Below are 25,400 nucleotides of genomic sequence, written 5' to 3'. Positions count from 1 at the left end.
CACTCATCTGACTTTGAGGCCGAGGGAGCCGGCGTTTGTCCACAGACAGCTTTCCGGGTCATGTGGCCAGCATGACTAAACCACTTCTGGTGCAGTGGGACACCGTGACAGAAGCCAGAGCGCATGGAAACACCATTTACCTTCCCACCGCAGCAGTACCTATTTATCTTCTTGCACAGGCATGCTTTCAAACTGCTAGGTTGGCAGGAGCTGGGACAGAGGAACAGGAGCTCACCCCGTCACAGGGATTCGAACCGCTGACCTTCTGATCGGCAAGCCCAAGAGGCTCAGTGGTTTAGACCACAGTGCCACCTGTATCCCAGCTGGTGTCCCACATCCCACGTCACAGCTGCATTAAACGATCAAGTTCTTACAAACGCGGAACGGGTATTATGTGGCACCTGTAGGAGTGCCGGTTCTGCCAATCGCTGCAGTTGTGTGGGTGCATATAGGTTTGTTATCGCATGGGTAAACTGGCCCCAAGTTGTTAAGAGCTTTATATACTGATACAGTGGTACCTTGGGTTACATACGCTTCAGGTTACAGACTCCGCTAACCCAGAAATAGTACCTCAGGTTAAGAATTTTGCTTCAGGATGAGAACAGAAATCGTGCTCCGGCGGCAGCAGGAGGCCCCATTAGCTAAAGTGGTGCTTCACGTTAAGAACAGTTTCAAGTTAAGAACGGACCTTCAGAACGAATTAAGTACTTAACCCGAGGTACCACTGTAGTTACACCTTGAACCTGGCCCAGTAGCAAATTGGCAAACAGAGCAGATCTCTGAGCACGGGTGTTATACGCTGACAAGGCCTCACTCCTGTCAGCGGTTGTGCTGTGGCAGTCAGTACCAATTGCAGCTTCCAGATCGAGAACAAGGGAAGCCCCACATAGAGCTCATTGCAGTAATCCAGTAACCAGCGCATGAACTAGTGTGGCAAGGTTTTCCGGGTCCAGGAATGGCTGTAAGCTGTTGAACCAGCCACGGTTGGTCAAAGGCACTATTTGAGCCTCCAGTGACAGAGCTGGATTCAGAAGCACCTCCAAACTGAAAACCTGCTCCTTCCAGGGTTGGCAGCTGACCAGTTTCTCAGACACAGGAGCTACTCACCCGCAGTGGAATCAGATGTTAGCATTCTCCCATCTCCCTACTGAATTTAGGTAATCTCCGAATGTATCCAGTTGCCAATGTGCTTGCTAAGAACTCCTGGTCTTATTTTCCATGTTCCATACTAAATTTTCCACGTTACATTTAACACGCACACATCAAATATTGCAATCCTTTGCATGTCTTTTGGAAGTTAGCTCCATTGAATTCAATGGGACTTACTCCACTCCTGTGTAGACATGCATCAGGGGCTGCACTATTAAACAAAGGATGGACACTGAAATATTTTTCTTTATATTAAAGTAAAACTATTCCTAAATTCACCTTATTTCAATAAATTGAGAAGGGCTGTAAAATGATGATACTGGCATAACATTCCTTTTGTCATCAGTTGCTGCTTCCTGCATGTCACAGAATGTTCCTGTCAGTTTATTCTAAGCATATTAACTGCCCACACACATCACAGGGGGTGATATAAGGCTTCCCAGCAGTGCTCCAGAAAACAATTATTCCAATGGATAGCACGTGTGCTGTATTGCATGTTTTGCCAAGGCAAAGGTGTATGAGCAGCATGGATAAGGGACTGACATTTACGTACTAGTGCCCAAAGTAAATTTTGGACCAAACCCAACCAAATCATTCATTCCTGCCATCGGAACACAGTCGAAAGATTCATGTTAGATTTAATGTATGTTGGCCCCAAGCCAATGCATAAAAATAAAGTGCACCTCAGTTTAAGCCTTGAGACACCTCAAATCAAACATCCCCTTTCAGATATCTTAGCACAGCCTTCTCCAACTTGGTGCCCTCCAGATGTTTTGAGCATGCTGGGCCGGGCCTCGTGGAGCTGTAGTCCAAACCATCTGAAGGGTCCCAGGTTTGAGAAGACTGCGCTAGCACTTCTTCCAGCCTAAAGCTTCATCATTTTATTTTATGTATTCAACTTCTAAGTTGCCTCATGGAAAATATTCTCTACCTGATCTACACAGTAAAACAGACAAAATTAAAACAAACCATGCAACAACTCCATAAAACCATAAATCAATAAAAGCCAACCTGGCAATAACATAACAATAAAATCAGGACATAAAATCCCACGTAGCCAGACACAAATGAAAACCTTAGCAACCAGTCCTGAAAAACTCAGTCCAGCTGCAAAAGCTAAGAAACGCCCAAATTGCCCTTCTTCTGCAGAGACTAGAATAAAATGAATTATTCTGCCTATTGCCTCAGGTGACATGGATGACATATTTAAAAGATATTAAGGCCTGGGAGAATAATAAATACATATTTTCCTGGTGCCTACAATGAACTCCGTACCACCTGAGGTTGTGTGTGGGCTTGTCCACATTAAAGCATTGTTGAGCTGTTAATTCATTTACCCTCCACAGAATTAGACCAGAGTAGTCCTCACCTGCACCTATTTGAACCCGTATATGAGGAGCAACTCATACTTCTCTTTTGTGTTTGTCTCTGCCTTCTAATTTGTTGATTTTGTTATGTTGTATGACTACTGGCAGAGTATGTGTGTGGATAGCTGCTTGCATACTTCGATTTTCTTGTTTTTTGTTATTAAACCCACCCAGGAAGTGTGCAAAAGCACATAGTCAGGCAACTGTAAAATAAATTGTGCATTTTTCTGGTTTTGTGAAAATGTAAGGGATCAAAAGAATATAAGACTATGTTCCTAGCAATTGTAAATTTTTAGCACACATGGTTTTTTTTAACTGCTGCAATAACTGGTGCAGAATTTTTTTTAATGCACTTTGTTTGTACAATTTTCTGGTTTTGTCCAAATCGGAGGAATATAAAATAAGACCCCATTCAGGACCGTGCTGGAAATATGAATGATGCTGGAAAATAATTATAAGCACAGAGGAAGTAGGGGACATGGAAAGAGGAGTAAACCTGAATTTACAGGGGGGAAACATTGAGACAGGTGTTGTTTGAGGGAAACATCGTGTGGATGACACAACCCTGCAGGAGGGCAGGGCAGAGATGTTTTACAGTGGTGCCTCGCAAGACGAAATTAATTTGTTCTGCGAGTTTTTTTGTCTAGCGAATTTTTCGTCTTGCGAAGCACGAAATCCCATAGGAATGCATTGAAAATCAATTAATGCGTTCCTATAGTAAAAAAAAGTCCAAACAAAGCCAAATTTGGTACAACAAGAGTTTATTAACTGCTCTTTAAAGTCACACATACTGTAAAGAGCATTTCAAAAATTGAAGGAACAATAAATTAAGTTTCTAAACATGACAGAAAAACATTTAAAAATCAACAAAGTGAACAGTACATTTTCTAAGACTCTGGAGGACCACTCGAAGAAGGTTCCTCTTCCACTCTTTGCTTCTTGCTGAAGAACCTGTCCATGGTCTGCTGCTTCATCCACCTTTTCAGCACCTCCCTGAAAGGCGACATGACCCTCGTATCAAAAGAGTTCGCGAGGTCATGTACCACGTGCTTGTCAGGGTGGTGCCGCTCTGCAAAAGCCTGCACTTCCTTCCACTTCATGCAAATGTCCCTCAGTTCTTTGGAGGACAGCCGTTCCTCAGTTGCTTCCTCCTCTTCCAGCGAGGCCTGCTCCTGCGCAGCCTCTGCCTGCAGTTCGACCAGCTCCTGGGTGGTCAGCTCGTGGTCGTGCTCCTCCACCAGCTCGTTGACGTCCTCCTCTGTGACCTCCAGGCCCATGGTCCTCCCCAAGGCAACAATGTCCTGCACCACTGTTGACTCTGGTGCATCAGAGTCACTTGGTGCCACACAGTCCGGCCACAGGCTGCGCCAAGCGCAATTCAAATTTCTCTGGCTGATCCCGTTCCAGGCCGTGGTGATCATCTTCAAGCAGGTGACGATGTCGAAGTGGTCCTTCCAGAATTCCCGCAGGGTGATGGTGGTGCAATCAGTCACCTCGAAGCATCGCCTGAAAAGCTCCTTGGTGTAGAGTTTTTTGAAATTGGTGAAGACCTGCTGATCCATCGGCTGGAGCAGTGGCGTGGTGTTAGGCGGCAGGAACATGATGCTGATGAAGCTGAACTCCTCCAACAAGTCCAACTCAAGGCCTTTAGGATGAGCAGGAGCATTGTCCATCAGAAGCAAAGCCTTCAGCGGCAGGTCGTTGTCCAGCAGGTACTGTTTGACAGCAGGGCCAAAAGCAAGATTGACCCATTCCACAAACAGCACACGTGTGACCCAAGCCTTGCTGTTGGATCGCCACATGACACTCAGCTGCTCCTTGTCGACCTTGTGTTTCTTGAAGGCCCGTGGGTTCTCCGAGTGGTACACCAGCAGGGGCTTGATCTTCAGGTCGCCGCTTGCGTTGGCACAGAAGAGCAGGGTCAGACGGTCCTTCATGGGCTTGTGGCCAGGCAACTTGGCCTCCTCCTGTGTGATGAAAGTCCTTTTGGGCATCCTCTTCCAAAACAGCCCGGTCTCGTCGCAGTTGAAGACCTGCTGTGGAACGTAGCCCTCCATCTTCACAGCCTCCAGGAACTCCGCTGCAAAGTCTTCAGCCACAGGAACATCAGAACTGGCAGCCTCTCCATGCCTGACCATGCTGTGGATTCCAGATCTTGCCTTGAACCGGTCAAACCAACCTCTGCTTGCCTTGAAGACTTCTGGCTCGCCTGAGGTTCCTGGCTGTTCCCGGACGAGGTCTGCCTGCAAGGCCTTGGCCTTCTCACAAATGACGGCCTCAGTCACTGTGTCCCCTGCACGCTGCTTCTCTTCTAACCAGATGAGCAGCAACTTCTCGACCTCCTCCAGAACAGCTGGGCGGTTCTTCACGATCCTGGTGACTCCCTTGGCTGCATCAGTCGCAAGGATCTTCTCCCTCATCTTCAGGATGGTCCCGATGGTCGATGGATTCCTCCCGTACTCCCTGGCGAGGTCTGTCACACGCATTCCACCGTTGTGCTTCCGAATGATCTCCTTCTTCATTTCCAGCGTCACCTTCTCCTTCTTCCTCTCGCCGGCCTCTGCAGCAGCAGTCTTCTTGGGTCCCATGGCAGCACAGCTCCTACCTTCGCAAACTCAGAAAAAAAAAGAATCAGTGCTTCACATCTAAAAAAATCAAAAGCACCCAGCCACCCACCACACAGAAATTCAAACCCAGAACCAAGTCCTTGAATTCCAAACACCCCAACCCAAAATCCAAAACCCCCCAAAAAAGTTTTAAAAGTTTAACTTACCAAATGGCTGCAAAAGAAGTTTTGGAAAATCTTCAAAAATCAGCAAAGTCTTCAAAAACCTCAAAAAAGGCTACCACACCGCGTGCTATGAGTTGCTCCTCGAAGTAAAGTCGCAACTGCACCTCTTCAAGCAATGCACCCTGGGTATTAACGGTTTTACGAAAAAGGAAACAAACTTGCAAGACGTTTTCGTCTTGCGAAGCAAGCCCATAGGGAAATTCGTCTTGCGAAGCACATCGAAAAACGAAAAACTCTTTCGTCTAGCGAGTTTTTCGTCTTACGAGGCATTCGTCTTGCGGGGCACCACTGTACTGCCATATTGTGATGTGAGAAGTTCTTTTATCCCACGCTGGTTCCCAAATTCTGCTCCCACAGAACACTGAGGTGTTTCACCAATAAAATCTGGCAGAGATTGGCTTTTCCCAATCAGCAGAAAAAATAGCTAATGGCTAGATTTATCCCCCCCCCCCCAATCTCATTTTTTCATTCGATATCTTACTATATAATAATATGACCATAATATAATAAGATATCATATTATCTACTATTAACATTGTTCCTAGTATGAAAGATGACATTAAAGAATATTCTTGGTGTTTTGCAGAGAGCACTATGCTATCCAGGTGCTCTGCAAACTGAGAAAGTTTGGGAATCATGGCTATAATGTTAATTGTTGTGACAGCCTCAACTAATGGGAATCACATGAAAACATTTTGGGGGAGGTTTTTTAAATAAATAAATCTGACTTTAAACATTATTTTTCTTCCTGTCACTCTCCACAGGAGTGCAGCAAGTGAAGGATATGCTGTTTTGTTCCCTCTTGTTGCCTGGGGTGACACGGCATAAACAGCAGATGGAATTAAAGAGAGCACATGAGTGGCATTTACACAGGTTCTAATGAGATAAGAGTCATTCTGCCTGTGTTTGATGCAAATGTATTCATTGTTAATACTGTTAATGCTTGCTTATCTTGCACCTGGTATCATGTATTATAAAAGTTTTGCATAAATATTTGCAGGTGATCTAGCCAAACAACACAAACTCTTCCAACAGGGAAAAGTAAGCAAGGCTATGTGCTTCTACAGGAAGGACTGTGTATACCAAAACAGAACAATCCTTTGCATGTCTGTTGAGATTGAGAAGTCAGCATTGTTAGGTTCAGTGGAACTTTTCCCCTAGGTGTCTGTAGGATTCCAGCTTAAAAGTCCTGTTTAGACAAAGATATATCAGTGCAGTTTTGCAAAGCGCAGCAAAACAGTGTACTGTATTGTGTTATTTCAGAAAAAGTGTCAGTAGTTAGCTGAATGCAGTGGTTCTTGCACAAGGGAGTCAAATTTACCTGAACTGCACAGTGTAAATTTGCTGGTAAATGATTGAACCCCACCTACAAAATAGTGACAGTCTGGAAGCAGCACAGAGGTTTTTAACTAGTTCATGAATGACTGAGGCTTAGGGTTGAGCAGTGAGGCCAGGTTTGCTGGTGACACCAAACAATTTGGTAAAAAAATGGGGATTGTAAAGAACTCCAAAGGATTTATGCAGGTGTAAAGTGATGGAGAGTGGAGCAGAAATCCATAAATACACATAATCACTGGTGGAGTGTGTCAGCAGTGACTGACCAGGAAAATGATCTTGGGCTAATGGTGGCTAGCTTGAAAAAAGTTAGGCCAGGTGTTGTAAACAAAATATGCCCTTTTTTCCTTATGGGGTATCCAAGAGCCCATATAGAGTCCTTACATAGGTTCCCTGTTGGTAGGAGAAAATAACAGCCTGAGAATATTGAGAAGCAAAGCAGCTAGTAAGCCTGATCTTTATTGATCTGTTGCAACAGGGTGCTCCCCTCACACACAGGAAAGGAGGAGGAACCCAGAACAATGGCGCGCAAGGCCTTATATAGACATTTTAAATTCCCTGCCCTGGAGCTCAAGACCACCCCCTCCATACATCATACATACATCACAGAAAGGGTGGTCTACAGGAAATCTGAGTGCTTTATTTACTCCTGTCTGCCAGGTTACCTGTTTAATGGTCACTTGATTTGATTGCCTGGGGAGCCTTTTGTAATGATAAATACTTAGTTCCTGGGCCAGGTTATAGGCGCACACCCTATTCATATCTTAAATGTGCCCTTAAGACAGGATTTGTGAGGAAAGAGATAATGGGGAGGTTTCCCACTTTGACCTTGCAGAGAAAACATTTGCTCAGTTTGGGAATCAAAATGGTTTCAGGTTGGTCTTCCTGTGCTGATCTATGTACATGCTTGGTTGGTACACTTATGAACGTTCAACATATATCTAAGACCTCAAAATTCCTATCACACAGGCAATGTGAAAAAGGAAATGCCATGAATCATTAGTAAGGAGATCAAAATATAAAACTTACCACAATCTTAATAACTGTATATAAATTTATGGCATGATCACACTTGGAATACTGTGTATAGTTCTGGTTGTTGCATCTCAGAAGCAATTTTGTTAGGTGCCTCCTAATCTTGAAGTAGTGAGAGATTTCAAGGACGCCAGCTCATATTAAAGGTTCAGCTTCCTTAGACTGAAGGTCACTGGAGAGGGTGGTGTCTTTGTGACACGAGTTTTACTTAGACACATATTCAGACTGAGCATAAGAAGCAATGGTCCCCAGCATTAGCACAGATCTTGCTCTCCTATTAGGTTTCCAAGCAGGTCCCAAAGTCATATCTTTTGATGAAGCATGGAGAGAAAGTCCAGGCAGGGCTGTCTCTTCCCAGGGTAGTCCAAGACAGGACTGGCCCCAGATGTCCTCTTTCACTTGCCAGTGACATGACCTCCAGCCAAGGGAGGGCTGAAAGCCTGCCCCATTTAGCCCTGAACTGTTTAGTCTTGTAAAGAGATGCTTAACAATCTTGGCTAGAGACAGGGAGACTGGATTTACCAGTGTAGTACTGTAGTCTGTTTCTGCAGAAACCCATCTTATAAATATAAAACCACAATATATGCAACCCCAAATATGACATCCAGGCTAACCACCCAGCCTATAGCAATATTTTGGAGATGGAGATGAAGCAGAAAAGGTCTGCCATAGTGATCATGGGGCTGAAACATCTCCCTTACCAGGAAAGGGTACGTGGCGTTTTAGATTAGGAAAAGGGTGAGTAAGGGGTGACGTGGTAGAGGTGTATAAAATTATGCATAGTAAGGGGAAAGTGAACATTGGAAGCTGCCTTATGCTGAGCCAGACTATTGGTCCATCTAGCTCAAAGGGACACAGGTGGCTCTGTGGTCTAAACCGCTGAGCCTCTTGGGCTTGCCGATCGGAAGGTTGGTGGTTCGAATCTGCTTGATGGTGGTGAGCTCCCATTGCTCTGTCCCAGCTTCTGTCAACCTTGCAGTTCAAAAGCATACTGGTGCAAGTAGATAAATAGGTACTGCTGCGGCGGGAAGGCAAACGGCATTTCCGTGTGCTCTGGCACTCGTTATGGTCCTCCATGCACCAATGGAGGTTTAGTCATGTTGGCCACATGAGCCGAAAAGCTGTCTGTGGACAAACGCTGGCTACCTTGGCCTGAAGTGAGATGAGCGCCGCACCCCATAGTCGCCTTTGACTGGACTCAGCTGTCCAGGGGTCCTTTATCTTTACCTTTTTTAGTATTGTCAGCTCTGACTGGCAGTGGCTCCACAGGATTTCAAACAGGGTTATCTTCCAGCCCTATCTGGGGATGCCAAGGAATTGAGCCTGGCACCTTTTGTATGCAAAAAAGATGCTCTACCAGTGAACTACGGCCTTTCCCCAAAGTGGGTGGAGAGGTGTCTTTCTCCCAGATGATGTCATCTGATGAAGCCGAATTGTGTGAGATTGAGGATTGACCAAAGGAAAAGCATCTTCACACACTACATGGTTAAACTACGGAATTTGCTACCAATTTAGATGGCTTTAAAAAAGGATTGGACAATATCCAGGGCAGATCAGACTATCAAAGGCTACTTACTGTCCATGGTGACTATATGGTGATCGCTCAGTCGGTAGAGCATGAGACTCTTAAACTCAGAGTCGTGGGTTTGAGCCCACTGTTGGGCAAAAGATTCCTTCATTGCAGGGGGTTGGTCTATCTTAAACTTCTTGGTCCCTTTCAAGTCTACAGTCCTGTGATTCTGTCTTTGCATAGCAGTTACTGGAGAGCAACAGCGGATGAGAGCTATTGGTCTCAGGTCCTTCTTGTGGGCTTTCCAGAGCCATCTGGCTGCTCACTGTAAGAAGCAGCTGGATGAGACAGACCTTTCATCTTGCAGGACTTTACTTATGTTTATAAGTTCATAAGTATCCTTTCAAAAGATAGGTGAGGGAGTTCGCTGCAAGCTGGGACGAGGGGGCTCAGTCACGATTTCCAAAGCCTTGTGCACCACTCACTGAAAGAAATTAATTATACATATACATGCATATTTGTTTAATTCAGATAAATGATACAGGCTACAAATTTTAGTTTTTATTAATGTGATTCCTTAAGGGCACTTTTTAAGTCAACTAAGGCTAAGTGCGCATTAGTTGATTAAAATGTAGCAAGGGCGTTTCGCCCACGTTGCCTTTGAAGTCACACAGGAGAGGGGGCAGGGATTTCTTCACCCAATGCACATTATGTTATTTGATTTCCCCATGCAAGCGCCCAAAACTATTCAGTGAAGCAGTCGTCTGTGCATATTGTTGTCATCTGCACACACGCTACAGGTGTCTCTAATGTACACACCTCAGCTTAACCACAGCTTATGTTTTCAAATCAGATGGAAGCTGGTTTGAAGGAAATGCACCGAATAGCGGTGTTTTTCAAGAAACTACAGGATACATATGGATTGTGGCTAATGTCACTTGAACACCAGTAGTAAGAGCACAGTAGAACTGGAATAAATTGTGATATATGCACAGCCTAGCACTGTAATCCTAAAGCCACTTACTGGGAACTCAATGGAATTTACTTTCGAGTCGACGTGTGTGTGAAAATGTTGCAGCAGGAAATGTACAGAACTATTGAGAATATTCTAGCAGATTCTTTATTCAGCACTTCAGTCCTGCTACTTACTGAACCTTCTTTTTCATATCCGAAACTTAATCCACCCACCCACTCTCCCCCCCCCTCCACCTAACATAGATTTCTACTAACTGGTGTTTTTAAAGCCTTTCTCAGCATTGTTAAAAAATACTAGTATGAGATCCCAAGCTTTATGCTCTGCTGAGTGAGCATTGTGAATGGCCCTCCAAACTGTGCGCAGGGTGGGGAGGGGAGGTTCGATAACCTAAATGCACTGATGACAAAACACCCTTAGACATCCCAGTGGGGGGAAGAAAGCATTTAAGTAAACAGTGATTTATGGCGACTCTGTGGGTGCTGCTGAAACAGACAAATTATTGAACGCCTTAAAGGAAAAAACAGAGGTCTGCTGGGAGATTGACGATTAAAAGCCACAGGGAAGTAAATCTTTTTTCACCAGAATGGGAAAGTGTGCTTTTAGGCCCAGGAAGCAGGTCAATATAGGTCAATGCTTGAATTGGAAACATTAAGCCAAGCAACTCCTCTGCCCCTTTTGTTTCGTCGTCCCCCCACCCCCTCGCTTGATCCTCCACCACTGGCAACCAACTGAAACCAGTTTGATATTATTTTGGTATTACAGAGCCCCCGACAGAGGTTATTAAGTTTGGACAGTTACACAGTAAGACTCCACAAAAGCTTGTGCCACAATTTTATTTACTTATTTATAGCTTGCACTTCTATTGTGAGGCCCCAAGCGGGTTACATACAGCTCAGTACAAAATTTTGTCAACACCCAAAATCCTGTGTGGAAAGGTGCATCTTGACCTGGATACCTCAGTCAGTAGAGCACTCTTAAATCTCAGGGTTATGGGTTTGAACTCCACACTGGCCAAAGGATTCCAACATTGCAGGGAGTAGGACTAGATGAGCCTTGTGTTCCCTTCCAACTCTACAGTTCGATGACCTGATACTGATTATATACAATGATGAAGCCAAATATGCCTCAGATGGGAGGGCATTCCGCAATTTGGGGGCCACCACAGAAAAGGCCCTCTCACAAAACTTTGCATAGCGTCAGAACTGCTAGCAGGGTCATCCTTGCAGGTCTATATTGGAAGAGCTTCCAAAACAACTACTCTATTCCCAACTCAGGAGTGGAAAACGAAATACCAGTGGACAACAAAAAAGGTTTAAAAATGCTCTCAAAGCAAATCTTTAAAAATGTAACATAAGCACTGATAATTGGGAAACACTCACCTGTGAGCGTTCCAGTCAGAGAACAGCCTTTACCAAAGGTGTCATGGACTTGGAAAAAGCATAAACTCAGGGTGAAAAGGAGAAAAGAGCTAAGAGAAAGTCATATTTGACAAACCCTCACCGTGATCAGCTCCTGCCTAGAAACCTATGTCCCCACTGTGGAAGGACATGTGGTTCCAGAATTGGCCCCTACATTCACTTACGGACTCACTGTTAAGACCATGTTCATGGAAGACAATCTTAGTTTGCTATGATTGGTCGCCATAGAAGAAGATTGGAAGAGGCACTCCTTCAGTTATTTGAGGCCCAAGTTGTTTAGGATTTTGTATGTTAACACAATCACCTTGAATTGGTATTATCTAATAAACACGTTCTTTTTTAAGGTGTTACCAGACACTTCATTTTTAACAGGATGATTTCTGAGCCAAACACAAACGTATAGACAGAGGTAAAGATAAAACCATTAACCCTTACTCAATGAAACCTAGCTTTTAATTTCTATGGCATTGTTTTTCAAACTGTTTTTCCTAGGAACGATGGGGTTCTTCAGATGCTTTTCAGGGTACCTTGATGAGAAGGCCAGAAAACTGGACTAGCTGTCTTGACACTGCTCTCCTGCACATGTCTACACAGAAGTAAGTCCCATTTGAGCCTGGGGAGATGTAGCCTCAGGAAATGTGTATAGGATTTGCAGCCTTGAATTAAAAAAACTTGCCTGGTAACCATGGGCCAAGTATACAGTCCAGTGGAGCATGGATCTCTTCATCCGTCCTCTCTGTTAGTCCACTAGCCTTCAATGTTGGCCATGGAGAAAAGGAAACTCATTTTTCTGTTTTATCTGTCTTTTGGCAACCTACTTGGAAGAAGTCCACATTTGGCTATTTGTGTTTCCATCCTGGTTGCAGAGGAGCATGAAAATGCTGGCTACTAGCTACTCAGCAGGCTAGTAAGAAAATATGGCAGACTAATGAGAACATGGGAATTGGATCCATGCATTAATTACTGAAAGTGTGATTAGTCTGCTCCAACAGAGGAGGTGCTATAAGGCATCTTGCCAGTTGTTTAAAGCTTGCTTGTTTCTCTGTCCAAGCTAAGCAACTTCTTCTCAGTCTTCCCATTTCTTTCTTCATGTTGGCTAAAGTCAGGCTGTATAATGTTGCTTGCAGTGTGCGGTTGCAGTAACCTAAGCAGTATTTGCACTGTGCATGAGGCTGACTCCTCTGTCAGCAATACTAGCATTCTGCTAAGAAGTTCATTAATTTACTGGGATTTGGTGTGAGCCGTGAGAAAGCCAACTCTGCTCATGATACCAGATTGTTCAGGGTGCCTAAAACAGAAAAGGGTTGCAGATAACCCCAAAAGGATCTTTCCAGACTGTGTAAGAAAGTGCAAACTGATGCATATTGGGACAAAAAAAAAAATCTGATAACTTGACATACACACTAATGGGGCCTGGAACAAAAGCTTGGGGTTGTAGTTGGCAGCTGTGAAAGAGACAGATTGGCATGCTAGGGATCGTTAGGGAAAATATTGAAAACGAAACAGTCAAAATCATAATGCCAGCATAAAAATCCATGGTGCAACTGCACTTGGAATACTGTGTACCGTCTCTCTTGGTGATATCTCATGGCTCAGAAGCACCGCTTGTAACTACTAGAACATCCTCCCAGTTGAGATTAGACAGACTGAGATTGCTAAACTTTGGGTGTGTGACCATTATTTTCTTATTTCAGCAGGCGTTTTAAGGTAGCGTCCGCTTCCGCAGGCAGTTTTTCCGGGTCATGTGGCCAGCATGACTAAGCCGCTTCTGGCAAAACCAGAGCAGCACACGGAAATGCCATTTACCTTCCTGCCGGAGCAGTACCTATTTATCTACTTGCCCTGTGTGCTTTTGAACTGCTAGGTTGGCAGGAGCTGGGACTGAATAACGGGAGCTCACCCTGTCGCAGGGATTCGAACCGCTGACCTTTCGATCAGCAAGCCCAAGTGGCACAGTGGTTTAACCCACAGCACCACCCGTGCCCCTAGTATTGTTAATAACTGATACGTAAATACTTCAAATAAATAAAGTTCTGTCTCACCTCTAAAAGGATATTGTAGAGCTGGAAAAGGTTCAAAAAAGAGCAACCAGCATGATCAGTGGGGTGGAGAAACTTCCCTAGATATCCTAGATGGGTTTTTCAAGGCTCTTTTTATAGCACTACGTTCAGTATGTCAACCAAAATAACACATTGCTTCCTTTTTTACACCACCAATGTATCAAATTATTGATTGTAAACCCCATGGGACACAGTCCTCTCCTCTCATGCTCTGTAGGAGGCAACACACAGCGATAGAGCAGTAATTATGATGAAGATAATAAATGTTATAATAATAATAATATTGTTCTGAAGACATCTCAGTGAATCTGAATGCAAAACAAACTTGCACCCGGAAGTTATATTTTACCTCAGCTACATTCCTCTTTCTGGTTTAAATTGTCTTCAGCTCCCTAATAAAGCTATTAGTTTTGTTAAAACAAGATGAGACAGTAGCATTCCAGTTAAATATGACTTCTCAGATTAATATGTTAGTCCATGATGTGCTTTAATTTCCTCAGGGACGAAGAGTGTTGTTACAAAGCATTATGGTTATATAGCTGTTATGTACTGTAAAAGTATGAGTCAGTAGTCCTTTAAAAGGTTAACAGACCTTTTTGTTCCAGGATGTTCTATCTAGGGAAAAAAAAGTACTGTAATCCAAACAACTGAAACAACTAAAACTAAATCCTTTGGTATTCAAGCATGATATAATATATCAATCATAAAACAATAATTTGATGTCTGACATTCTTCAAAGGTAAATTATATTTTGGTAAAAACAATGCAGCGTCTCACACAAGATATGCGTGGTTGAAGCTTGTATTGTTTTGGAGGCCTGCCTGTTTATGAGAAACTTGTAAATGAAGACTAGTTTCAACCATGGAAGCAGAGCTGTAAAATGATCATGGCTGCCGGCTGCTTACACAACTGTACATTTGAAGCACATTTCCTTCCTCTCAAAGGATCCTGGGAACTTTAGTTAAAGGTGCTAGGCATTGTAGCTCTGTGAGGGGTAAACTACAGTCCCCAGGAATTTGGGGGATGGGTGGGTATGTCCTTTAAATATATGTTATGCAGTGCTTTTTAAAAAAAAAATGTTTAGGGATACTCTCATTTTCCTACTCATATTGAAATACTGCCCCTCAATGAGGCCAAACTTAGATTCACAAAATGTTTAGGGGGTATGCGTACCCCCAGAAAAAAAGCACCAATGTTATGTATGCAGCCATGATCATACATGGGCATAGCATGAGCAAGGGAGAAGCGCACACAAAGTGTGTGAAAGGCTTTATTGATAAATGGGCTGAATGAGCAAGCCTGTTTTTCATTTCAAACCAGCTTTCCTGTTCAGTTCTGGGTAATCAGTAGCAGTAAAATCCCAGGCATTCTCCCATCATGTTAAGTAAACGTGTGGCATGTGTGTGCAGGGATGAGCATGTCATCGCCACACCAGTTGACATTCTCCACAGTTGAGCAATACATTTATTATGACCAACTGAAATGCCATGAAGTAATGAGCAAGCACTCATTGTCTTCTTTCTTTCTTTCTTTTGGACCAGCTTTGCTTTCTTATAGACCTTTGTTTTGTTTTTTTACAAGTCCTGGAAAACCAAGATGCTGAAACACATGGGGAGTCTCCACTGGTACAGGGGCAGCTCCCCATTTCAGATAGGTGCCCTCCAACTTATGGAGTGTATAGTTAAACTGTGGAACTCATTTCCACAGGAGGCAATGATGGCCACCTACTTGGATGGCTTCATTTATTAAATAAAATGAAAAATGTGTTGTGGAAGGGGGCGGGGTTATTGGGGCTTGTTGTTCTATGTATTTTGTGGTTTTTATATTGTAATTTTACCTTGCAAACTGCCCTGAGGTCTGCAGAGGGAGGGCGATATAGAAATTTAATTTTAAAAAATAAAAGAGGATTAGACAGATTTTTGGAGGATTTGTCTATCAATGGCCGCTAGCCACAGTGGTTAGGTTCTGCCTCCACTATCGGAGGCAGTATGTGTATGAACGGCAGTTGCTGGGAATCGCAAGTGTTGTTCTCAGGAGCTAGCTGCTTTTGGGCTTCCCATTGGCAACTAGCCACTGTCAGAACAGGATGCTGGACTAAATGGACCACTGACCCTCATACAGCATATTCTCATGATGGTGATGAAAATGACAATTTGAAGGTTGTGGGGAATAGAGCTAGCACATTCATCTTTGTGGCTGTGATAAGAATTTTAAGGTCTTAGATGTGTAATAAATGTTCATAAATGTACCAAGCAAACACGTACATAAATAAATAAACCACATGTCTAAAAACCCCGCAGGAAAAAACAAACTGACCTCAATTATTTCTCTGCAAGGTCAAAGTGGGAAACCTCCCCATTGTCTTTTTCCTTCACAAATCCTATCTTAAGGGCACATTTAAGATATGAATAGGGTGTGAGCCTGTGACCTGGCCCAGGAACTAAGTATTTATCATTACAAAAGGCTCCCCAAGCAATCCAATCAAGTGTCCATTAAACGTAACCTGTGAGATAAACAAGTCAATCAAATTTCTGCTGTAGACCGCCTTTTCTGTGATGTAGGAATGATGTATCTGGGGGGTGGTCTTAGGTTACACCCCTTCTGTGATGTATGTATGATGTATGGAGGGCTGGTCTTGAGCTCCAGGGCAGGGAATTTAAAATGTCTATATAAGGCCTTGCGCGCCATTGTTCTGGGTTCCTCCTCCTTTCCTGTGTGTGAGGGGAGCACCCTGTTGCAATAGATCAATAAAGATCAGGCTTACTAGCTGTTTTGCTTCTCAATATTCTCTGGTTGGCCTCTGTTTATTTTTTCCTACCAATAGGGAACCTACGTAAGGACACTATATGGGCTCTTGGATACCCCATAAAGGGGGAAAAGGGCAGATTTTTGTTTACAACATGGTCTACCAAGAGAGCTATGGCCTTCCAGGACTTTAAATTGTGTTATAGGCCTCTATACAAGTAGAGGAGGCTCCCTTGCTCACACCTTTGCCCTCCAGCTCAGGGTGGGGTGGCATTGGGAGGCAGAGCTTGGCACAACTCACCCCAGCTCTCCTCCTCATGATGCTACTTCTGTGGGGAGTCCTAACTCCTGAAGAGAGTTTATGTTATGGTGGTAATAGCCCTGGCATAGCACAGCCACCTGGCATGGCATGCCTGCCATCTCTCTTCCCCACCCCCTAATACTGTTGTCTTTTTATAGAAGACACGTAACAAGTGCTCGCTCCATCTCCCGGAGCCTGAGAAGCAAACGGACTTCCAGATTTTAATGGAAAGCTACAACACGTCAGTGAACCGTAGCTAACGAATGCAGAACATGGCAATTATTGCACATGGAAGTTGGGGCAAGGGGTTTTTTTAACACTTGGAGTGTGAAGTTTTCTTTCTGCCAGACCTTAGACTGCACTTTGCACAGGCTTTTTGTCATTAAAATACTCTTATGTAAGCCTAATTGACACAGTTAAAAGAGCTATTACTCACAGATGTCTGTTGCTATAGTAATGGGGGAGAAAGGCAGAATGCTCTTCACCCTTCTCAAAATAATAGACATTATCATATGTAAAGGCATTGTGTCTTTTTTTTTGTAAAGCTCCTCTTCAGAAGCTAGGAACTTTGTACATGTTGTAACAAGGATGAACCCTCATTAAGGAGTTCATAATAATTTTTAACACCTGCCAAAATGATGGAGAGGGAGAATGAATGCAAGTGTAAATCATAATGTTCGAGGATACAGTATATGCTTTTCTAGTGATCTCAACTTTTTTTTTTTAATGGGGCTTTTAGGAAATCAGTATTGTTCCCATGGAATTTAAATTAGTATCAAAAGCTCCAGAAAGAGAAAACGTGGTATTATTTTATGTGGGGGGTTTTAGCCTCTCCTTTTCCCCTCACAAAGTGGTTCAACAATCAGTCCCTCTTCCCAAGGAATTCTGGGAACTGTAGCTCTGTGAGGGGATTAGGGGTCTCCTAACAACAAAAGTCCTTAAGGTCCATATAGTAAAAGCTATGGTTTTCCCAGTAGTGATGTATGGAAGTGAGAGCTGGACCATAAAGAAGGCTGATCGCCGAAGAATTAATGCTTTTGAATTATGGTGCTGGAGGAGACTCTTGAGAGTCCCATGGACTGCAAGAAGATCAAACCTATCCATTCTGAAGGAAATCAGCCCTGAGTGCTCACTGGAAGGACAGATCCTGAAGCTGAGGCTCCAATACTTTGGCCACCTCATGAGAAGAGAAGACTCCCTGGAAAAGACCCTGATGTTGGGAAAGATGGAGGGCACAAGGAGAAGGGGACGACAGAGGATGGGATGGTTGGATAGTGTTCTCGAAGCTACCAGCATGAGTTTGAGCAAACTGCGGGAGGCAGTGGAAGACAGGAGTGCCTGGCGTGCTCTGGTCCATGGGGTCAAAAACAGTTGGACACGACTAAACAACTAAAGAACAACAACAAAACAACTCTCAGCATCCTTAAAGTCACAAATGTGGGTGAAACATTGTGTTAAGTATGGCCGTCCTGTGTACATGTCCTGTGTACATGTGAAACCTGAGGGAGCCCAGGACCCTAGCCATTTGGTAACTTTCTTCCACCAACACTGCCGCCAACCTGTCTGCTATTGCCCCTGGAATACAGCATTAAAAAATGGATAGCTGTGAATATATTTTTGCTTTCATCTTTATTGTCCTGGGGAAACTCTACTGGTGCCCTTCCAGAATGAAACCCAGTACCTTCAGCATGAAGAAAGAAGCTTTGTTTTCATACATAAGATACTGAAACGCATTTCAGGATCGATATCAAGTGCAAGTGCCAGTCAGACAATATTGCTTATCTTTTATTTGCAATGCAACCTACCATGTCACTATTTACTTGTGCAAAACCTTTAATGAAACGGCTCCAAATCAGGCTGCCCAGCCAACCAGAACATGTCACTCTTGCCTTAACTTTTCTTCCATGCTACAAATGGGTAAGCAGTTGGAGGAAAATACAGGTTGAAGCAGGCCCCATCCGTCCAGGCTTTTAAATGAGTTTTAGAAGTCTCATCATTTCAGGTTGCATTTTTTTTTGCTTGAAGGATTTGTTGTGCAGCGCTTTCGAAACTGTTTCAGAATTTGTAATGCCGCACGTGCTGCTTTAACTGCTTATTTTTATTGAAATGTGAGGTTGTATTTTATTATTGTATTATGATGTCAGCTGCTTTGCTTTGCCCTGAAATAGTGGCCTATAAATATTTAAATAAAGGAATCAAGTAGGGATTTGAACCATGGATGTAGCTAGGATTTTTGTTGGTGGGATAGGCTTTTGTTAGGGGGGGCAGAACCTCTTATTTGTACAGTGGTACCTTGGGTTACATACGCTTCAGGTTACATACGCTTCAGGTTACAGACTCCGCTAACCCAGAAATAGTGCTTCAGGTTAATAACTTTGCTTCAGGATGAGAACAGAAATTGTGCTCCGGCGGCGCAGCAGCAGCGGGATGCCCCATTAGCTAAAGTGGTGCTTCAGGTTAAGAACAGTTTCAGGTTAAGTACGGACCTCCGGAATGAATTAAGTACTTAACCTGAGGTACCACTGTATTGGCTTTTATTTTTATTGATTTAGGGGGGCAGCTGCCCCCCTGGCCATGCACATGATTTGAACCTGGGTCTATGAAGTAGGACCACTGAGAAGTGGGTACACAGACTGTAAGGATGTACTGCAAGCCTTCAGTCAGCGAGACCCCAGACTCTGAGCTCCCCCCCCTTTTTTAAAGTAGGTCTAGTCCTCTTGGAAATAAAGTGATGGAACAAACTGTACATGTACTATTCACAGCCATTTCTGTGAGATAAGCCTTCCTGGTTTCCCCCACCTTTCAGTATTTTTAGAGTGAAGTTGGGGCTATGGGTGTTAGCAGCAAGTCAGGTTAATTTTATGTTTCATTTTATTTTTCTTTCTGTACTCTCTCTTCTTCCTATAACTAACTGGTGAATTCTCAGACTAAAAACAAAAAGGGAAAGGGAAAAATAATACTGTATTTTTTAAAAAAATATTTTTTTTTAAATTTCAGATGATGACAATCTGTGTTATTTTTAATAATGTCTTCTGTGGACTTTATAGCTTTGCATTAACTCTGATTCTTTACATAGAACTTGTGTTCTACTTTACCCATAGAAGCTGCATGTGTACATCACCTTCTGTTTATTACTCAGAGATCTAGAAAACGGTATCTTTGTTCCAGCTCAAGTACAATATGTTCATGCTAAGTCTATACACAGGCCCTCCATTTCAGATACTGTGGTGTATTTTGACCTGGCAGCACCATTAACAGCTGAGTTTGTTCTGATAGTGGGACGATGTTTGCTGTCCTTGCGAGTCTGGCAATTACATCTGCTTACACCACAGTCTGCCTGGTATTTACAATTTAATATTTGCTGCTTTCACTTTTTCAGGTTTCACTGCTAATGCTTTAAATTAAGCCACAAGGGAAGGCTTGACGCTGAAGAGCATTTTGCCTAACACCTTTCCCAAGCTGTCACTTCTGCCTTAACAATGCATTCCTGATTTTGCCACAGCTACAGTACTGGTGTTTGCTAGAATCCCTGGAAGTAAAACTCCAAGTTTTAATTGTTAGATCAGCCCACTAAAACTTTGGCTGAGGACCAGTTTTAACCAGAGGGGTTAAAGGTAAAGTCTCTCTGTGTGTGTATAGACCTGGTGTGTCGCTATACTAATGAATGAAAAAGAAAATATTAAAAATGGCCTTTCCTTCTTTTGCAGGGAGCATTTGCTTATTAAATGTCTTTCTGTTTTATTTCTTTAAAGTGTTTATTGGCCTCTCTTCTGCTGAAGCTACCAGAGCGCCTTAAGCATAAAACAACACTGCAACCCAGCAGTTGTACTACTAATGTTTGATGAACAAGCTTACTCTTAGGTAAGTGCACAGGATTGCAGCGTAACAGCAATTGTGTACTGGTGATGTGCTGGCTAAGGGACAATAGGATTTGGTGGGTGCACTGCTGCCAGTGTTTTGGTATTTTAATGATTGTATGTTTTAAAGTAGGGTTGTGTTTTTTAATTGACCTTACTGATTTTATCTTTTGTAAACCGCTTTCAGGTGTATAAATTTTATGAAAGAATTTTTTTTAACTGAATTAGCAAATGCACCATCAGAATGCAAAATTCTACGCTGTCATAGTGGCAGAATGCCTAAAGCAGGACAGAGTAAAGGATGGGATGTCAGTGGAACAGGGAAGGAACACACAGGTCTCTTCCACGCTGTGGGCACATCCCATCAGTGGCACTTCTTTAGTCCAGATCTGGAAGAATAAATGTCCCTCCCATAGACTTGCTCCAGGCAGGCTCATTGGGCTGCCTCCCCATATCCCCTACTGTCAGGGGGTGGAGGAGGCCAAGCACTGCTTCAGTGGCCAGCTGCTGCTCCTTCTGCCATGGAAGACTGCTGAGCATGAGAGAAAAGGAGCCAATGACCACTGTTTTTGGCTTCATCCCCTGGCTCCTCCCAAAATGCCATGTGACGTCACATGACGCATGTGTGATGTCAACCGGACCCTCAATCTTTGGCGCGAGTTGTCACCTTTGTCCAGAAGTCAAGTGTTTCTCATTGCCTCTTCTACTTGGATTAGATCAGGGGTCAGCAAACTTTTTCAGCAGGGGGCCGCTCCACTGTCCCTCAGAGCTTTTGGGGGGCCGGACTATATTTTTTGGGGGGGAAATGAAATGAATTCCTATGCCCCACAAATAACCCAGAGATGCATTTTAAATAAGAGCACACATTCTACTCATGTAACAACACCAGGCATGCCCCACAAATAACCCAGAGATGCATTTTAAATAAAATGACATGTTCTACTCATGTAAAAACACGCTGATTCCTGGACCGTCCGTGGGCCGGATTTATAAGGCGATTGGGCCGAATCTGGCCCCCGGGCCTTAATTTGCCTACCCATGGATTAGACAACACACAGTGATTCCCCTTTCAGTTTGCAACTCTGGCCAAGGGCAAGTCCTTTATATGAGCTGGAGAGAAGATTCTAGAAAATATTGGAAATACAAAATAAACTCATACAGGTGTGGATGTTGGGGTGTGTGAGGGTGAAGCAAAGCAGATCAGGCGGGGTAATACCAGCCCTTTAAAACCATAAAACAGCTGTCTGCTCCTCAGCCAACAGGAATATATGTACAATCTTTAGCAGAATAAGCTGCTTGTCTTCCTGACCAGCTTGCCTCTGTTAATGTTGCCTTTATGGGAATCAGAGAAGTTCTGTCCACAGCAATCTAGTTGTTGCAACTCTGCAGGGATGGTAATAAATGTAATGGAAACAGGTGTCCAATGGAACGGAGAAGCAGATTCCACACACAGCTGTGTCCGCCTCGAATAAAGGTTAATTGTTTCACAGTCAGGAGGCACTGCTTAATGGACAATTGAAAATGGATCATGGTTAATGCTTCCATTGAAAAAAATAAAGAAGAAAAGAGTCTTTAACTGTGTAAAAAGCAAATACCAGCAAAAAATCCAATGTCACCTTAAAGAGTGACAAATGTGTTACGGCATAAGCTTTTGTAGACTAGAGTCCACTTCATCAAATGCATGGTGTTATTCTAAGTTGACAGGTGTGAGTGTGTGTGTGTGTGTGTGTGTGCGCGCGCACGCACACACACGCACATATTTGGGGGGGAGAGGGAAATAGAGAAGCAGTGAGGTCCGTAGGAAATGAAATTCAAAGAGGAGGGATTGTGACCATTAAACCTTAAATGTACGTAACAAACAGTGTGATGAAACACAAAGCAATGTTGATGAGAGCACAAATATATTGGCAGAAATTCAACAGGAAATGATGGGGAAAGATTTATATCCATTGTCCAGAAAGGCTCCACCTACTTGTTTCTCCACTCTCAACTCTCCTTAACTGTAGGCCAGATTTCATGTTAAGGTAAGGCTATTTTCAGAAAAAGACATTCTGAGATGTTCCTGCCATTGATTTTTATGGCCACTGCATCAGGCCCTAAAGGCATTATTTGAGCTCTTATGCAAACAGGCAGTGCAGTGATTCCGCATAACTTGTATAAGGTTGCCAACTGTTAAAGCCCTGTGCCTTTAACAGTAGCTTGACACAAAGAAATTAAACAGGTGTGTTTTTGTCAATGCAAAAAGGCACATATTTATATATATATCTGAGGTGGGGAACCTGTGGCCATGAAGATGCTGAGCTACAATTCTGGTCATCCCTGACTACTGGCTGAGACTGGTGGAAAGTGGAGTTCCAACAACATCTAAAGAGCCACAGCTCCCCTCTCTCTTCCCTGCTTTAATGTAAAGTAAAATGACATACGGGACGCGGGTGGCGCGGTGGGTAAAACCTCAGCGCCTAGGGCTTGCCGATCGCATGGTCGGCGGTTCGAATCCCCGCGGTGGGGTGAGCTCCCGTCTTTCGGTCCCAGCTCCTGCCCACCTAGCAGTTCGAAAGCACCCCAAGTGCAAGTAGATAAATAGGTACCGCTTTATAGCGGGAAGGTAAACGGCGTTTCCGTGTGCTGCGCTGGTGCTGGCTCGCCAGAGCAGCTTCGTCACGCTGGCCATGTGACCCGGAAGTGTCTCCGGACAGCGCTGGCCCCCGGCCTCTTAAGTGAGATGTGCGCGCAACCCTAGAGTCGTACACGACTGGCCCGTACGGGCAGGGGTACCTTTACCTTTACCTTTTAAAATGACATACATTTATGAGTCCATATTATAGTTCATATTAAAGTGGACAGAGGGAGACCAAGCATTCTGAAAAGATTCACTGACTATAAATAGGTTTGCTGCCAAATCAGATAATAGTGCTTTCATGTATACCAGGGTTTCCCAAACTCGGGTCTCCCAACTCCCATCATCCCTAGCTAGCAGGACCAGTAGTGAGGGATCATGGGAGTTGTAGTCCAAAAACAGCTAGCGATTCAAGTTTGGGAAACACTGAAGTATACAAATCCATTCAGAGCGCCCTATAGGACATTTTGAGCATTTAAGGGTGCTACACAGTCAACTTACCTGCACAATAAGATAAAGGTCATTTTCCTGAAGTACACTGGCTTCAGATCTATAATAAGTGTACTTAAGGAAGTTTATGGAAATGAAGTTTCCTATTCCTTCTTTGCCCCAACAGCCAAATCATGAATAAATGAATGAACTCTCCCAGGGAGGAGAGATGGCATCACAGTGAAGCAGCAATGCAGTACCTTGGCTTATTGTTCTCTTGCCTACGATGACCAGCCAGGTAAAGTGGGAAAAGACTTATCCATTTGTCTCTATGGCAACAGGGCAACCTCTTTGGACATGCAAATGGAAGGACTTAACTGGTTAGCTTAACAAAGGATCTAGTCGGACTGGTTCACCAGGTTTCTTCTTGTAGATTCTAACAGTCACAGGATCATAGTGTTGAAAAGAACCCACGGGTATCATCTGGATTGCCCCAACCTATTAAAAATATGTTTTAATATGATTTATAAATATACATACTGCACCACAGTTCAGTTTAGAAATTATCAGGGTGGTTCACATGATGATAACAGCAAAATCATAAAAAATACTGCTAAATAGGACCATAAATACAGTATTAAAGCACCAATGAAACCTCAGTGGTCTGGAGGCACCTGGAGTAATGTGAATCTTACCATTGGCAGCTGGGTCTTTTCATCCTGGCATCTGGAACAGACAAAGTATAGGTTGTGAGTATATCCAGGAAGAATAGTGTTTATTTACTTTTCTGTAGGTTCAACCTGAATGATCTTCCCAAAGATCATTCCAAAATGATCTTCCAAAAACAAAACAAAAAAAATCTTCACAACATTTCTTTAAAATGTGTTAACAATGCAACTATATATATATGTACTCAAAAGTAAGCAACATTGAGCACAACGGACTGCAAGCCTAAAATATGCACGTAGAGAGAAACTTCTTTCCAAAAAAGGGTTTTCTAAAAATCTTCCATCACAATGCATGTGTTCAAGAGAGAGACTCTAGGCTGTCAATGATTGTTTATTCCAGTTCACTGACTTGGGCTACACAGGAAAAGAAAATCCCATCAGCCTCCCTATGCTATGTTTATATGAGTGTGTGTATACAACGACTGTTTCCCAATCTGACTGGGAATCTGCCAAAACTATTAGGTATTCAGTGTTTTTTTAAAAAAAATTTTTTATAAAATTTACTGCATGATCGTTTTTTTAAAAAACCCACCTCAAAGCAGTTTACAGAAAGAACATCTAGGACATCTATGGAACCAGAAAAGACGGGAAAGCATCACCATTCCCAAAATGTATTCTGGCCTACCTCAAAAAATACAGAATTCTTCTGCCACCTCTTTTGTGTGGGAAAAGCGTGATATTTTGTAGCCTCACATCTAGAGAAAGTACCAAACAAGTTGACAGTGCAAGACTGAAATCTCTGGGGTTTGCAACAGTCCTAGCATGTACGGTGAATAGTCTGTGTTTTCACCATGGTAAATTATGATCCTAAACTTTTTACCTTTCTTTGTAACAAGGCCACAATGTGCATGTGTTAAGAATAGCCTACAATGTGTGTACTATGAACTACCATTCTGGATGAAACTGATCCATGCCCACTGCACATAAGCCTGTGATTAGAATTTTGTGGGTTGTTGTTGCTGCTGTTTTTTTTTTTAAAAAAACAACTGTTTTATCAGAATGTTAAAAGTCTATTGTAGTCAACTTGTAAACACATCAGTTGTGCACAAAACAGATGCAGCAGCAGGGAAAAAAATAATCCT

The 25,400-nt window shown here is 43.3% G+C and overlaps 1 long non-coding RNA gene across 3 annotated transcripts in view; it reads left to right on the top strand.

Annotated features, from left to right (window-relative positions):
• The window catches only part of LOC310766539, a 38,603-nt gene that overhangs the window by 578 nt on the left and 12,625 nt on the right, over window positions 1-25,400 (top strand). The window contains exons 2-4 of one of the 3 annotated variants that reach the window (XR_014550229.1): window positions 12,074-12,177; window positions 20,440-20,548; window positions 22,456-22,568. This is a non-coding gene — a long non-coding RNA (uncharacterized lncRNA). Of the gene's footprint in view, window positions 1-12,073; window positions 12,178-12,615; window positions 12,921-19,574; window positions 20,302-20,439; window positions 20,549-22,455; window positions 22,569-25,400 lie in introns of those variants that run through there. The other 2 variants (XR_014550230.1, XR_014550231.1) reach the window with 2 other exon arrangements.

Source organism: Podarcis filfolensis, assembly GCF_964270895.1.
Source record: "Podarcis filfolensis genome assembly, chromosome: 7".
NCBI lineage: Eukaryota > Metazoa > Chordata > Lepidosauria > Squamata > Lacertidae > Podarcis > Podarcis filfolensis.
This window is presented reverse-complemented; position numbering and strand designations above follow the sequence as displayed.